General features: G+C 46.0%; 1 protein-coding gene across 19 annotated transcripts in view; it reads right to left on the bottom strand.

Annotated features, from left to right (window-relative positions):
* The window catches only part of LOC126524372 (uncharacterized), a 248,910-nt gene that overhangs the window by 97,114 nt on the left and 134,040 nt on the right, over nucleotides 1–17,756 (bottom strand). The window contains exon 1 of one of the 19 annotated variants that reach the window (XM_072287378.1): nucleotides 15,008–15,011. The exons of the other annotated variants lie outside the window; for them this stretch is intronic. The gene's annotated coding sequence lies outside the window, so the exon portion shown is untranslated. Of the gene's footprint in view, nucleotides 1–15,007; nucleotides 15,012–17,756 lie in introns of those variants that run through there. 19 annotated transcript variants of the gene reach the window in all.

Raw genomic sequence — 17,756 nt, 5'->3', positions numbered from 1 at the left:
CAACCTATTTCTTCGCAAATTATTATTGCTACGAGTTTGATGCCAAGAAATTTACTGAATCAGATTAATATATAAAAGCGCTAGGATTGCCTTAGAGAACATAGGACATAACCAGTCAGGTGTAATGACGGCCTGGTAGACGGCTGGCAAAAGGCAAAAATGCATGTTGTATTTGTTGAAGCGGAAAAAAGGGCATCCAGGTATGCGGTACCTTGCATCAGGGTGGATTCAAGCCAGTGGTTTACGCCGTCGTGCCTTGTGTGCACACTCTCGTCTCTCCAGGAACAGTGGTCTGGTTCAACGGAGAGAGTAAAAGATTGGCCATAGCCTCTAATATTCCACATCCTCCGCGTCGCTGTACAGATTGACGTCCGACATTTTTGTTTCGATTCGGAGAATAGTCCTGTCTTCTATTTCCTCATCGGTATGAAATCCGCTTGTCCTATCCCTACACGCCTAATACATAACGAAAAAACATAAAATCAGCGAACATTGAAAATATTGTTCATAATATGCTTCTTCATGTCGTCTCCAATTAAATATGAAAAAAATCACAATAATAACTATCACTACCTTGGATTTTCTTTTTACTATTGCAAAGACAGGAATCAATGTACACAACCTAGTTCTATTTTTGTTGACGCAGAAACTGCGACAATCACGGTACGCACCCGTACATCCCCCGTTTCACGATAGACAGGCGCATTCTTATGTTGTCCGCGCGGCACGACAAGGCCCTGCGTGCGTGGCACCCTGCGCTGAAATGCTGGGCCCTCACTTGCCCGGCACTGCCCCAGAGTAGCAACAGTTATTTTGCGGGTTCACTACGCATAAACAAAACATTATCAGCGTGCACGACCTCCGCAATTTGCACCGCTAGTGTTGCCTGCGACACCACTTAACATCCTTTGTGCTGCTCTAACAACAAGCGTGCAGTGCGCTGCCCATTTCTCTTCGCGATTTGGGGGAATACTCAGGCGGATCATTTTAAATGGCTTGAGGGTGTGTCCATTTGGAGCGGTGGACGAGGGAGAGAGAGTTATTTGTGAAGCTGTTGCTCCTTGGCAATGCTGCGCATCAAAGCGGTGAGGCATTCGTGAAAGATGGCCACGCCGCGTATGTGCGCATCCTTGCGTGGGATGTTATTTACGCGATAGCGTTAAGGAGCTCGTGTCCAAGAAAAGCCGGTGTCGTCGGCGTCGACGTCAGCGACGTTGGCTGTGAGCGATAAATCCCAGAAGGCACTTCCTAAATAAAAAAAACATCTTGCAAGATGGGCTGGTGGGAATCGAACCAGGTTCTCCGGAGTGTGAGACGGAGACGCTACCACTCAGCCACGAGTAAGATCGTTCGAAGTGGGGCAAAATCGCCTCTAGTGAATGCGGTGTTGCCTTAGAAACTTGCCGTAGAAAGTTATACTGCGACGTATATCGGTAATTATGACAATGTAAATTACAGAAGTCGCAGTTTCACGAGTAGCGAAGTACGTTTCCGCTACATTTCTACTGCGTTCTGCGCACAAGCAGAGCCATCTTGCGGCAAACACAGAAGACTGCCTCCTCGCAATGTACGGCGCTGCCCCGACACGTGGCGCGCCACTCGCCCCATGATCACGTCCGCCTTCATGGCGCGTCGCGGCCCGGCTCGAGACGTTTGGCTCGCGTAGATCGTTTCATAGGCGGTGCGAACGGGGTGCAATAACGCTATCGCGTTCCACTCTTGAAGGCGAAGCTTAAGAGTCCTCCAAATTTTTACGCTACGTATGACGCAGTGTGGCGTAATTATTTGGGACCCATATACTGGCAATACCATTATTAAACTAGATAGAATAGAGAAAAAAGCTGTGCAATTCATCCAGAACAAGTGTATGGAAGAACATCCGCTAGTGGCCTCAAGAAAGAACAGTGTTTCCCCGTCAGATAGCCCTATGATAGAGATCACAGTATTTATATATAAACGAGTAAATAGCTCAATGGAAATGAATAATAAATGAATGAATAAATAAATATAACAATCTTGCCGAATGCGGAAAATGTGCACAAGTAGTAATGTGCACAAGTGGTAATGTGCAAAGTACAATGAGTAAATCAGCGCATGGATCACGTTCTTTTGTGTTTTTTTTCTAGACAATTACTTCAACAAAATGAGATACGTACAGAATAAGAGTTGTAGCGCAGTGCATCAATAACTTCCGGCATGCTTGCTGCCTCTGGTTAGGCCCACCTACGCGCGCGAATGCCACCCCCGATTTAGCCTTTCCGGAATACCTCGCCTAAGTTGGCGCCATTTCCGGCGCTTAATTTGGGCCCCGAGGCTGCCTCGCCGTCTGTCCCGACTACGGTTTGCTCGATACTGGTTGCGCTCCTGCTAACCCAGAAACTACGCGTTGCCCCCTACGATGACATAACGACCTAATCCACCGTCGGCCACGGCAAGTAAGGTACGTGGTCTCGGTGCGCCCACTTCGAAGGCTTCTTCTCGGCGCATGTATATAACAAGGGTCGAGAGCAGCGTCGCTCAATGTGTGCCGTTACGTACAAATGCAACCATCCGTTCCTCGTAATTTAAAGCCTTTATTTGTTTTTCCCGGGAGGGTAGATGGGGAAGTAAAAGGGAGTGAAGTGGACTTATGCGTTTTCATCAAGCATATAACCCGTCTGTACGCATTATCGAAGACTGCTGTATTCTACTTCCGATTACACTAGCGGTTGTAATTCTTCTGCGCGAGGCAACCAAATTATGAGCGACAACATATGCGGTTACCAGTTAATTCCGGTTGGTGGGCTACGCAACCGCTGGCTTTTTTTTTGACGATGAAAGGCGGATTTCACGTACCGCTTTGGGAGGAAGCTTTAGCTCGGGGGCTCCTATCTAAATACGTGTAAAAGGAGAATCCGTCTTTATCGGCAACCACTGCGCCAAATTTGAAGGGGTTCGGTGCATTTAAAAGAAATACTTAAAATCTAGTGACTGTAGGTTTCGAATTTTTGACTTAGGTCGTCATTTCCTTATGAAAACTTGGCAAAAATCGAAAATTTTCAAAAGAAGAAACTATCAAGTTTACAACTCTCTAACTCATTAAGCAAGAATAATATCACCATGCAGTGACTTGCATACGATAGTACATGTAAAGCGGACAAAAGTGATATGTTACACATGAATCTAAAAAAAATCAGTAATATGGAAACACAGCTTTTGAAGTGCCCTTGTAGACAACGTAACAAATTAGCGTAAGATATAAATTGACATATGGAATTTGTCCGCTTTGAATAATCTAATGGATGTCGTTTACAGAACCGCAAAATCTGTTCTTGAAAGAGACCTATTAATTTGCGATCATTGTGCTTCTATTTTTCTTAAATTTCGAATTTTCGAAAATTCTTCCAACAAAATTCTAGCCCTAAATCAAAATTCCGCTTCCAGCACTCACTAGAATTTAACTTTCTCTCTCAAATGCAATAAATTTCATTGAAGTAGGCCCAGGGGTTATCTGGGCCAGGGGTTATCTGAGAAAAACGTTTCTGAGTTTTACATGTATTTGAATCGGAGTTGTGCCCGAGATAAAGCTTCCTCTTAAGAAACAATCATTTGGGACCTTGGACTCGACAAACATGTGAACTGAAAGTCACCAGAGCCCTGCAGCAGCATGTAATGATGATTGCACAGGGCGCCCGGCTTTGAATGCGTGGTGAGCGTTGGTGCGAGCGTATGCGCGTGAGATCTATTCATTTATTTTCTCGCAAGATGTGTGCAGCCTAGCTATAACCTCCCCGCCTTTCGTTTTCCCTGTATCTCTATATGTGAGCCAGGTTGTTCTGCACGGGCGCGAGTTCGACGCTCCTTCGTGTCCAGAGGCGGTGGTCACACTGAAAATACATAAAAAAAAAAAAACGTTCCAACTCCATAACCGGAAGCCTGCATAACCGCAAGCAAGACGGGAAGGCTACCTTCTTCAGTAATCATCTGCGCCGTGAGTCATCGTGCGCCGCGTAAAACAGACTGGCCGTCGGCAAGGCCAAAACACGCCCCGCGATTTCCTTCTGCTCGGTTTCCGCATCGCGGCAACGTCAGCTGCCACCGGACAATTTCGCCGTTCTCAGTGGGCACAATATCACCCTGCTTGCGCTGTCTCCTGTTCCGCGATTGCAATGAAGCTTCGTAATCGCGGTTCGTTGAGTGCTCCTTAAAATACGGCATTTCGAGAATCACTCCCCACGTTTGCCTTCTTTTTTTTTTTTTTTTTGCATGTTTGTACCTGTTGAGCCGTGCCACTGGCTTTAGACAGAGTATTCGGTGAGACGAACATGACTACTGTGCGAAACTGAGCGCTGCTACACACGCTATCGTATATTTAGCGTTCTGGCATTCCCTTTTATTATTAATATTATTATTATTATTATTATTTATTTATTTATTTATGTATTTATTTACTTGCATTTCGTGCTGCTTGTAAAGCACCCATGAAATCTCTACACTGCCCGTTATTTATCCCTTAAGTTAGACTTAATGAGAGCACCATTCCGGGCCAAATTGGTAATCCATTACTCAAGTATTATTGCGCAAAAAAAAAAGAGACACAGACGTAAGAGAAGAAGACACACCAAGCCGGCATCACATGGCTCATAACTATGTCCCACGAACGCGCAGTTCGTTTTCAAGTACCCGCATGCGCAGTCTATACTGCTTCACATGTATAAACCGATTCAGTGGTACAATAAATTTAGTTGAAAGATTACGCTTGGTGTGTCTTCTTCTCCTACGTCCTTGTCTTGTTGCGCAATAATACTTGATTCAGTTAGACACCAGCGCCATACGGTGTCATTTGTTTCACTGGTGAAGAGGACTTCAGGAAATAAGAAGTTATATTGAAGAGACAGCCTCTTAAACACCTCATTAGCGTAGAAGACGTGGCGGCGACATACAAACGCAGTTCCTGCGTCAAAGCCTTCGCTAGGCCTTCAAAGGAGGTGCGGTTGTGTCCGGTATGTAGGTGTCAGTGCGCGCCTGCGGGCTCGCACAGGCTGCGTCGCCCAACATTGCAGGGGCCCGATGGACTTCGAGCGGCTAACACGCGAACGCGACTGGCCACATTGGCCGGTGGACACGCGCAGCCACTCCCGCAAGAGGATGAACGCGTACGCACACAAAGGACCGTCGCAGGCGTCAATTTTTGTGTTGCACCGCACATCTAATTTTGGAGGAGGTGGGTGCAAGCGGTGGCGAGTAGGGACGCACACGTCGAAATCAAGAGAGACAGGGAGTGAACTGAGCACGACGAATACTGCACCTAATAACGACAGCAGAGCAGCGCCCAAGTGATTGCTGTACGCGGTGCCTGCCAGTTAACCAGCAGAATCGGCCACAAAAGACGTTCCCCGTTGCCCGTGTATGCTAATGCACACCTCGGGACTCGCGTCGAGGAGCAGGAATTTCAGCAATCATGCCTTGAGCGAATGGCGCAGCAAATGGCTGACTTGCAGAGGGCCGTCGAGAAAATTACGGGCGCTTGGCAAGCTGCAGATAAGTGAGGGGGCAATTACCGCGTATGTAAGCATTGTTCCTGAGGTTGAGTTTCATAGCGGTACGGTGCTAGAAAGCGTCATGTTTTTTGCTTTTTCTGTGAGGTGTGTAGTCGGTCTCAATTAAGTACTTATAGTCGCTAATGCATTTCTCTCTCACTTTATCTTTCATTCACCGTCCGCTACACTTCATTCAATGGAGGCGGTCATAAGCTCATTCTTTTTCCCACGAATTACTTCCACAGGAGGTGGAGCTATCCGTTGACTTGGGTAACAGCGCCAGCCACTCGGGTTGTAAGGTTACACTTGGCCCGTTACGTCATCGCGAATGCTTAAGTGATGAAACCATTATACATGTCCGGAGAATCGAGATATTGTAGGCTGATTGGATCTTAGGCCCTCTTTCGGCAGCAGCCTGGATAAAATCATGTGTTTCTGTATTTTGCAACGTTAGAATGCATATGCAGACTTATTAGCGTCAGCACACCTGCACAGTTTTTCTTTTAGACGTGAGATTTGATTACCAGGCTAGAAAATCCTTTTCAAGCACTCAATTGTATTCAACGTTATCGTCTTTTGAGGTATTTTCTTCATTTGCATTCTGCTTTCGCATCATGATATATATAGCTTTTGTGCGGCTCACATGCAATACCTTGTAGACGTCGTATGCAATATAATCTTTGTAAAAGCTCGTAAACCTCGTCATTAATTAAAAGTAATATCAAATACATCAACACATATTTAAGGACCCCCCCCCCCCTATATATCGATAGCTTTCATGCAACAGTCTGAAAAGCGTAGCTATCCCACTCAAAGCGCTGTCGATAAGATCGAAAGTTTGAACAGAGTACTTGAAACCACACACACAAGTAATCATTCGTGCCCACAATACACCTAACCAGTTCGAAGTGCGAAAAATGATTCTCAAAGGAATGAATGTCACATGGTTTTTGGAAAAACTGCGGTGGGCTTTCCTGCACAGTGGCAAGCCGCTCTGCCTCAAGGACGGCAATCACTCGCGCCGGAATTAAGTTGAAGGCCTCATTCTACAAGTGTGTATAAGGCAATCTTGCACACTATACGCAAACTTTCAATCCTCGACCGTACTATAGCAATAAAATCTTTCCTCCCGTTTTGTCCCCTTTGCTTCGTCACTGGGAAGCCAAATTTGCGCTATTCAAAAGTGCCTTTCACTTTACGTTTCAGGGCTATGCGCTAACAAAACGTCGATAGCGTTTGAACAAGCAACGCAAATCGCCGTCACACACTCGTAGTAAGTGCACCGCAAACCTCTCGCAGAACGTTGTAGCAAAAGGGAAAAAGGCCGACGCGCTCGGCTTTCAATGTTTGAACCGTGAATGCAGCTCCACAGCTACAGCACGTAGACAGGCGGTGCTTAGAATTGCTGGAAAGCTTTGTATTCATTTCACTGATCCTTTCTGAAAGTGGCGTCATTGCACATGTCACCTTGCGCTAACTACGCAACGACATTGCTCTAAATTGCAGACTAGTATTCCGTGGAACCAGTCGGACTTTATTCAGCAGCCGTATGACGAAGGTTTCATACATTTACCATGCCAGAGTATTTCACAAACTTGAAGTTCTTAATGACATAATGAAGGTGACGTGCCATTTCATCACTCTGGTAACTCTGCTGATGTTAGTTACCATGCTTTTTTTGCTTAAAAGCAATTAATAATTACCCGGCTCTTGGGCACAAGTCAACAGAAGTAGTTTTGTACAGATGACCTTCTTTTGCGCGGACACATCTGAGTAATGGTCTATCGAGGTTACCGTACAAGGGGGTCGTGTGCGTATATTTTTACGGTAGTATAGAAAATGTATTTCTAGGAATCTGGTTGTCTTCAGACTCACGTGCAAAGCAATACAAACTCAATTAAATTCAGTAGAATTTTAAATTCGCAAGCATTCTTACGCCTAGCCAACGAGAAAGCCCGTCCTTCCGTCACATACTACAATCGCTTTCAAAACAGGGCCCGCAGCAGCGAACGAATTAACCTCCTTGCTGCCCCTTGCTGCAACGCGAACTAAGCGCCGAGAACACAGCGCTCACGAAGCTATCAGCGCTCGGAGCACTCAGTCCCCATCGCAGATCGCTTTCAAGATGAGGCCCCCGCTGCCCCGTCGAAGGCAGCCTCCACCGAAATTTGGTTGATCACGGTTCATAATGGTTTGCGTCAAGAAGAGGCAGCGTTATCGACCACGTCTACGCAGGAGGTCTAGCAAACGTAACACTGTTGAATTACGTCAAGTACAACAGCTCGCATCGGCCAGTGCTTACATTGCACGAAGCAGCGGCATCAAGAAAACACACCAGTACATAACATGAGTGAACACTCCTACTAATCGCGTCTTCTTCGTGGTCTCACTCTGGTCTCAGTTAACATTTCAGTGTTGCAACCGCGCTTCTTCGTTTCACGATTCTTTCGCGGTGTTTCTCGCAATTGTACCAAGCACAGCAGCATACGACGACGAAGCAGCAGGTGATTGGTAGCAAATGCTTACGCATACATTGGATAAAACCCACTGGAGATGCTGCATGTAATGTTTTATTTAATAAAATGGATGTGTTAAAGATAATATTCAATTGATTGGTCTCAGCACATTGTGCTTGTCGACCAGCCAGGCAGTAGATTTAAGATATAAATATGCATAACAAAGCTTGTGCCACCTGGCTAATGCACCAAAATCACATGCTTCATATTATTTTTCTAAATTCAAGCAGCCATCTGCATGGAAGATATAAAGTAAATGACGTTCCAGGTGTGTATTACAGCATCTTACAGAAGACAAATTTTAATACATATAAATCAATGACATCTTATCAAAGACAAAAGTAAAAAAGAAAGAAAGAGAGCAAAAAAAAAGTGTATCTAATGTCAAGGGAATTAAAGTACATGAAAGAATCCTTATGTAACATTATACAGGGTACGTGTTTCACTTAACTTGAACAAATTAAAACTATGCAAATGCGACATCGGTTGACGAAACCAAGGTAATATTTTTTGCCTTTGCTTGGAGATTGATTATTTTTGCATTCTGCCTAATTACATAATTAGTTTTAATTATTTAATCAACTTCTCAAATAACATAGTTAGATTAAAAGTTGATTAAGAGATTGAAAAGCACGATGCGATCGCACACAACTGTGGTACTGCCCATATTTTACTGTTTTAAAGTTGCCATAAACATTCACCAAGGTATACAGACTACTCTATTTGTAAAACAATTACTAAACCATCTGTAAAACTCATTTTGAAAGTCCAAACAGTTAAACTTTTCCAACTATATCGTGTGCTCTATTGCACCAAACTCGTTGGTGAGGTCTACGAATAGCACCCGTACTACGTTGTTATCTTCTAATGCATTGTTTGATGAAATCCGCAAATTGTTCTAATAGTGTAATCGAGGTTTTATTTTTTGTTGATCCAAACTATGCTGCATCACTTAAAGACAATCTGTTGCAGAATGGTTCCATGGCGGACGCCATGTGTTTTGCATGATATGAGCCAACGAAAACGAAATTGCGATTGGCCTGTTGTTTGCGCGCTCTGTGTTTTTCGCATTCTGATATTGTGCTATGACTACCGATGCCTTTACGTCGTCCGATATGTCACCCGTTCCGAATATTCCATTTCTTGTCTTGAGGATAACTTTCTTCGGGTAAATAATGTTGTAGAACAAATCTATACAGAGAATTTTGATCACAGCCCGGTGGTTGATGCTTTTTCATCTGACACATTATAGCACCATAGGTTAGATTTAGAAACAAACCGCAAATACGCGGAATGTGCATGGCCACGTTTAGGCTGATAGGCGGTATCTTTCATTCGTCACAGTTCCGCTGTTACACTTGTGAAGGTCGTATTGCATTTATTGCATGGGGCGTGCTAATCTTTCAGGGAAAAATTTTCTTTACTACATCTCAAACGGGCACCTTCCTTGATTTGTCCATAATTTCGTTCGCCATTTCCCGACTATTCCTGTTATCATTCTTTTTTCAAAGTAAACTGCCGCATTAGGCGCGTTTGTTTTGCACGACGAACCTTTGCGGTTACAAGGTTTGTCAACGATTTATATTTATATCTGCATTTATTCATCCCTGTACACAACGGCAACACACTCTGCTTCAGAGAGATGGCTCTTGTTCCTTGTGTGCGGTCGCAGATTTTACTGTTCTTCGCAGAATGAGTCAGCTTTTCCTGGTATCTAACATTCGAGTCTCTCTTCATTCCGTCTGCCTCATCTTCTGAGACAAAAATCAATTCATTCTGTTATTAGAAACAGTCGGTTGTATTTACGCCGAACACGATGCCACATCACACTGGGAGGGAAAGTGTCACGCTCAGGGTGTAAACTAGCAGTCGTTCGTCTCTCGCATAAGTCACAAATCGCCGCCGTGGCACCAAATCAAGAGCACAAGGGCGCAAGGGACCCAACGTGCGACCCCGCAGCTAGTTCTATTGTGTGAGTCATGAGTCTAGTCAGCTCTAAGTTTGCCATATTTATTTTCTTTTTCGCATGAATGTCGTGTAATGTCTGCTCTAGCACCAAACTATGTGCTTCATTACCTCTGCTTGCACGTTTTCGCAGATTCTCGTGGAACACAGTACCACTACCTGGCGTAAACACCAGAGCTCTTCTTCTTATTGAAGCTGTCCGGCATACCACTACATATGTACACGTTGTATAAGCGAGCAAGCTAAAGATATGCAAAAATAACCCAAGATTGAGGGTATTAACTGTTTGGTCAAAGTCCCTGCAAAAATGTTTCGTTGAGAGCCTAGTAATTCCGGCTTTTAAATTTAATGACAACCGCTTTGGCACCGCCCGTTATTGACGCGACTGATTCCATTTGCGTCAGTCTTTATTCGTCGGAAACAAAAACGGCACCCTTTGAACACAACAAGTTGCATTCACGGAGATGTCCCCTTCTCGCTGTGTTTGCAACCCCATCCATCTTGCACGAGCGCGCCCGCAGTGGCAGGCACATCGAAATGGCTTCCCCCTTCAAATTATTTTTTTTTGCTTTCAATAAACGCCCACGGACAGCAACATCCAAATCAATATTACATTGTGTTTTTTCTTGAACTTCCTGTTTGTGGCCATCGCTATAGACTTCAGCAAAATGGAGTGCCTAAATTATTGGCCCCATTTCGAAGCCCGCCCAGTTCTTTACGCATTTAAATGCGGCCTCATATTCTATACACACGAGGCAGAAAGCGCTTGCAGCCCGTCCTTTCAACAGCGCGGCCATGTCGGCGCGCCACATAAAGTTCTACAAATGAGTAGCGGTTTGTGCATGCATTATTTTACTGTGTCTGCAAGACCAACTAAGATCCATAAACATGAGCCTTCCCTGCGGTTCCAAAGAGCCAGCAGGCACTTACGTTTCGTATTACTTCCCAAGCCCTCTCTTTATTTTGTCTCTGTTACTTGCAACTACATGGATGCCGACATTGTCCCGATGAAGACCAAAAAAGAAAGAAAGAGGTGGGGGGCGGGGGGGAGGTTGTAGGCGTGATGCCCTGTTGCGCCGGCCAAAACATAACGGAATATGTAAAAATGCGCAAGCACTATCGTAAATCCCACGCATTTCACACTGGCCTTTCCATGGATGCAATCGTCGTTGTCCCCAGCGGTGCAGAAACGAGCTTTCGCATAAGTGGGCCGCGAGGAATGATTTCCCGTCCATATGTTAACAGCGTAAACGCATCGCGTTTCAATCGCTTTCATTCTTTGTTGTTGTTGTTCTCGTTTTACTACGAATATATTGTCCGAACACTAACCTAGTTCCACTACGTGTCTGGCACAATAATTTCTCGCGCAACTTTCGGTATAAAACGAAGCGTTCTTTGCCTCTTCCTTCGCCTTTTCCATTGCTGCTGCTGCTGCTGCTGTGGCTGCATGGCACACCGCGTCGGGGAGTGGTTCAGAGCGTGTGTATACATGACAGGAGCGCGGGAGAGAGAAAAAGGCGGCCCAAGAAACTCGTTTGGATCTTTGCACCGCGTGGAATGTGCACAATGCCCACTGGAGCTGCCTGAGCGCCGCCACATTAGCCTCTTGACAGCTGTGACTATCCGTGATACCCCACAAAAGCGTTGCAGAAATTGATAACGTGCAAGTCCACAGGGAAGCTTGATAGAATGGTAGAGAGGAGGAGGGAGAGGAGGTAGATAATGGGTAGAACGAACGCAGTCGCGAAACGAATAAATAGCAACCTTGCAACTCTTCACTCGCATTTCCCACACAAGGGGGGAAGAGGGTAAAGGCAAAAGGTGACGTGTGAAGGCCAGGAAGCGCCACTACTATATCCACGACAGCGGTTGCAGGCAAACGGGATAAATACCAATTCGAAGAACGGTACGGTACGTTTCTGTTATTTCTGAAAAATAACCGCCATGCGAAACTGTGAAGCAGGCAACTTAAGCAGGGCGTGCAGGAGCACATCCGCATTAAAGTGCACGGTAGGGTTTAAGCGACACTATGCAAGAGGTGACAGGTAAAATCAACACTTCTGTGCCCGCCGAGGTAGATTTGCGGCTATCACATTGTTCAAGGTCGCGGCACCGATCCCGACCGCGGCAGCCGCATTTCGACAGGGGCGAAATAAAGAAATAATGAAAAACGCTCCTGTACTTAGATTTAGAGACATGGTAAGGAACACCACGGTGTCAAAATGAATCCGGAGTATGTAACTGCGGCGTGCCTCTTTTGACGAATGTAGCCCCATGATTAAACTAAAGTTTAATAAATTTGCCATGATGTGATGTTCCACGTGAGGTAATGAATATGATCAACCCTCCTCAAAGGTTATGAAGTATGGCGCACAAGAGCGCCTCAAGCAAACACTTCCCCCAGGATGTTCTGTGCACTATGCAGACGAACAGTGGTGCACGCAAGGTAGCGTTTAACATCAACTTACCACTCTCGTGCTGGACAAAACGTATAGAAATTAAACATTTCATGTCAGCATCACAGCTAATTACCGTCAATCAAAATAGCACAGAAAGCTTCGCCTACATCGATTCCCAGAGTGCGTGGGATCCGCATATTTCTATTCCTCCGCGATATCTGCATGCGCGGCTTGTCTTCCAACTCGACGCCTGTTCGGCGCGATTAGGGCGTCTCGGAAATCGGGCAGCCGGATAATCCTGGTTGTAAAATAACTCCGTTTTGCATTCCATCTGCTCATGTTTTTCTGAAAGCAATACGCACAGCCTGTTCAACAGCGCTGTTGATTAGCCAGAAAGCATCATGTATTGCTGTTTGCGCCACATGAGCCGCTCTACGATAAAATGAATGGCAGTCATTACTCCTGTCTTGCAGTTCCCGTATTTTTGGGGGGAAGAAATGCTCCCGCACGAAATATAAAGCCTGCTACGCACGTCTCCATCCCACGTGGTGCTCACATGCTTTCGCCTAGAACTTTAATCCAGCAATCAATCTAGTTGGCGGCGTCTTCCGCTTCTCGCTTCCGCTGCACCGCCCTTGCGTTATTTCCTGCACTATGCGCAAGGCATTACGGTCCACTCCGGACACTATGAACGCAATAACTATTCGTTCGTAAGCACGTCGCTCACAGCTTTGCAGGTTTGCGACCTTTACGTTTTCATAAGTGTATTTGTCTCCGGAGACGCTCCTCTGATGGGAGTGTTCATTAATAATGTGATGTGTCAGAGTGTCTTGCACGTGATGGAATATGTACAGCAGTCGCATACTTAAAGGGTGACAAAGCGGGCACGTGCGTCCTCCCCCCCCCGCTCCCGAAAAATGATTCTGTGTGAGTGCACAGTCTTCTCATCTGCCTCCTTCCCCTCCCCCTCCTCGATGAAAAAAAAAATGTGTGAGTATGCGGCCTGGTCACCTCCCGTCTAACTATGCGGCCTACCCAGCTCCCCACACCAAAAAAAAAAGCTTACGTGTTAGTATGCGGCCTGCTCGGCTCCTCGTTACTACTTCGCCCCCCCCCCCCCCCGTCTTAAAAAACAGAATTTTCGTGTTTCTACGCGGCCTGCGCTGCTCGCCATTACCAACCACTCATCCCCCAACCTTCCGAAAAAAATTCTGGCTACAACACCGATCTCGAGTTGGGGCTTGTCAGTGTAGTAAGGAAAAAAGAAAATAAGCTGCAAAATGCATACTATTCTGAGCATTTGAACATGGAGAGTTTATTGTCGCCGACTGAATTTACGTGTAGCATTCATGCGTTTTCCAAGTACAAGCAGTGTCTAGCTAGTCTGATAAGTGCAGACCTTTTCAATAGTTCTTTTCCAGTCTAAATTGTTGTACTGGTGGAAATTAAAATTAATGCCATTTAAATAGCGGCCTAACGCAATATGAATAAGCCGCGTGCGTTCTTTCGCTGCTCTGTAGTGCTCCTGAAGAGCGCAGAGAAGAATTCCCTAGTGGCATGATCCTCACACAAACATTGCATCACTAGAAAACCAGCCTTTTACTAGACCTAATATAAAGTTGCGCATTCGCAGTACCTGTCAGCCACGACGGGTAAAAACGAATAGTTTCAATGGAATATTATCTGATTCACAGCTGTTTTATGCGTGCAATCAACAAGAATGTGCTTCTTGTGGATTTGTTACATCATTTCGCCTCGAGACTTCTAAATGCGCAAGCATTTCTGTGCCCACCCAGCGAGAAAGCCCATCCGGCCGTCATGTTCGACGATCGCTTTCAAGCTAGGGCCCGCAACAGCCAGGGAAATCCCCTCCTTGCTGCCCCTTGCTGCAACGCGAACTAAGCGGCGAGAACACAGCGCTCACGAAGTTATCAGCGCCCGGTGCCCTCAGCCCGCATCGCAGCTCGCTTTCAAGATGGGGCCCCCGCTGCCCCGTCGAAGGCAGCCTCCACCGAAATTTGGTTGATCACGGTTCATAATGGTTTGCGTCGAGAAGAGGCAGCGTTAGCGACCACGTCTACGTAGGAGGTCTAGCAAACGTGACACTGTTGTATTACGTCAAGTACCACAGCACGCATCGGCCAGTGCTTGCACGAAGCAGCGGCATCCAGACAACGCACTATCATATAACATGAGTGAAGGCTCCTAGTAATCGCGTCTTCTTCGTGGTCTCACTCTGGTCTCAGTTAACATTTCAGTGTTGCAGCCGCGCTTCTTCGTTTCACGATTCTTTCGCGGTGTTCCTCACAATTATACCAAGCACAGCAGCTTATGACGACGAAACTGCAGGTCACTGGGAGCAAATTCTTACGCATCATTTAGATGATGCGTAAGCACTGGAGATGTTGCATGCAATTGTTTCCACAGCGAAGCTGTCTATGGCTAGGATCTCGAAAAATATGTCCGAGATGTTGACAAAATCAAATCCTCATGTTGATCGATCTAGGTGACAGTGCAGAAAGGGTCCAAGATCAATGGCACATATCCCTTTGGGCTCAGAGGCCTGTAACGCATCGTTGTAGTACCCTTATCACATGTGGGAGCCAAAGAGGTACCAGGTAGAAAGGGAAGAACATGTTCTTGAAAAAAATCTTTTGTACAATTTTTTCAAAAAGGTCTCTGAAAAATTCTCCGCGCCGGCCGCGCAAACGCGCTAGTGCCACTGCTCGCACGTTCGTCGTCGCCGTCTTCTTCCACAGCTGGATAGTAGAGGTCAATAAGTTAACAGAAAGCAAGCAGTTCGTATTATGTTTCCACTGAGAACCACGTACGATCCCCCGGACGTGTGTACGTGAAATAATTTTGATGGAAGAAGAAGAAGAAGAATGGCTCCGTTGCCGCTCATTATTCAAGCGTAGCGTTTCTCTTCTCTCGTCGTAATGGGGAGGCTGCATTTGCCCAGGGTATGAACCATTCCTTGAGGGGGTATGAGCCATTCATTGTCTTACGTAACGGACACATTTAATAGAAGAGGTGATGCGCGAACGTGTGTGCGTACCTGTTTTGCCGCGATGACTACAGATAAGAAGAATGGGTACGTTCGTACATTTGTTCAATATTCTGGGTACCTCTGTGTCATGCGCTAAACAGTTTCGCTGCTCATCGCCTTCGTAGACTGCAATGGCTCATCAATTTCCTTTCATTCGCACGGTTTACCAGGTAGCATAACTCTGTTAGGCAACATCTATTAGGCATCACTATCTTTTTCTTTTATTTTTAAATTCAGCTTAGCGGAAAGTACCTTTAGTCAAGTATAATATTAACGGCACCTCTTTTTGACGTAATAGTGTTATCGTAACTAAGGAAAATAATCCCCAGCCTTGTCAGTCTTTAATATCCCTCTGTGCACTTTCAGGGACGGCTCCCAGTCGCCCGTTACCCTTGCGCTGGCTACATGCTGCAGCGATTATAAGGCTGTGAATTGTAAACTTCCGGTTAGTACTTCCTTCCTCCCCCTTGTGCTCGGCGTAATGGCGCATGGTTACCCTTGCGAATGAACAGAAGAAACAATTGCGCGTGACAATTCATCACGGAGCGCACAGCTTGAATAAAGTACATATATCGAGAAGCCCGGCGGCGTCACAATGATGGGCAGCGTTTTCCATTTTGAACACAATAAACCAAGCAAACGCGACACATTCGGTCTGTGCTCAGTGTTATCCATGTATTATCTTTCGTTTGCGTTTAGAGGGGAAAGGGAGGGGGGGTGGAGGCAAGCGGCTGCTTGCCGAAGTGCGCGCGCTCCGCTGTTGATACATTGCCGTGTCCTACATCATAATTACAAAAAAGAAATACTTTTCCTAATCCACGCTGGACTGGATTTCGAGAAACCCGAAAACAGCTCGAGTCACCTACGAGATTATCGGGGCAGCAAACTTTGCTTTCACAGCTTCCAGCGCTGCATTCACCATTGTCGCCGCAAGTGTGTTCTGTGCTGCGAAGCGCGCACGCCCGAATTCCGGCCTCCCTGCAATGTTGTGTGGACAACAGCTCTTGCCACTCGCGCTGCAACGGTCACCCTAATAGCAAAACCTAATAAAAGGCGGACGTGTTGTCGTTCACTGCTCCGCCGAGGGCGTTGTGTCACCTCGAAACGAGCCGCCCGCGAAACGCCAGAGGACCGCTGCTATCTCTCGTCCATTTCCAGAAGATTGATTAACGAGGCTTTGGCGAAAAGTAAACAGCCGCCATTGGGCCGACAGATTTCGGAGCCAACGGTTGGTTATATAAACTTTCTTATCCCGGCTTCTTGCTTCGACCGTACGCCAAATACTCTCGCTCTTTGTGCTTCTCAAAGCAAAATGAGAGTCAAAGTTTCCAAACCCGATGAAATAAATCTTTCTTTCTTTGGTTTTTATACTTCGTACTCACTGATGTCAAAATAGCACAGTCAACTCGCAGTTCAAGCCATTGTTTGCTTTCCTTTTTTTTGTTAGATCATGTTCCTTCTTTCTTGGGAATTGGAAAGGCACGGGTAGGAAGGGGGGCTCAAGGCAGCGTTGATATTGCGACCGTTTCGAATTCTATCAATCACGAATGAAAATTGAATACAAACGTGAAAAAAAAAGAAACGTAATAATAATAAAAATAAGTATAGAAAAGCCTGTCAGAGGAGGACGGCGGCTTTCGACGATCTTGCGTTGCCGAGGCGCCCGTCAAGAGGCAAGCGGTAAACTGCTAGAGAAGAAAGGGAACCTTTTCACGACGAGGCCCTTTGGCTCCTCACAGCCTAAAGCCCCGAGAGAAGGCGAAGGTGACGCGCGCTTGCGCGCAGCGCGCAGTTCGTCGCATTAGCGGCCGCCCTCATTCGTCGCCCCTTTTTTGTTAATCCCGTCGCGGATGGCCTCGCAAACGCCGGCGCCGCCTCTTTCTCTCAAGTGTTTTGCCGCCACATTTTCCCCCCTATTTGGCCGATTTATTTTTCTTTTCTTCTTTTTTATGCGAACTGCAGTAAACAATGCAAACACTGCACTCTCAATATGTACGTACTTCACCATCGCACCGGCGTCGCTGCCTTCATCGCCCGAAAGCCTCGACGGTCTTGTCAGTAGATTGCAACCATTATTTATTCTTTTTTTTTGTCTGAGTGCGAAGTGTGCAAAAAGTATTTTTTTTTTCCTGGTGACACTTTTCTCCCTTATTTCAACTTTCAACTCTTCCAGGGTCCCCATATCCCCGGGGCATCTTTTTATTTGGACATATAGCGCATTCGTGTTAGTGCTAACTTACTTTCCCTTTTTTTGTTTTGTGTTTGTTTCACTCCGTCACTTTTTATTGCCTTCAGTCGCTCCAGCCTC

The sequence above is a fragment of the Dermacentor andersoni genome, chromosome 3 (assembly GCF_023375885.2).
Source record: "Dermacentor andersoni chromosome 3, qqDerAnde1_hic_scaffold, whole genome shotgun sequence".
NCBI lineage: Eukaryota > Metazoa > Arthropoda > Arachnida > Ixodida > Ixodidae > Dermacentor > Dermacentor andersoni.
The sequence above is the reverse complement of the archived record's forward strand: the minus strand, read 5'-3'. Positions and strand labels throughout refer to the sequence as shown.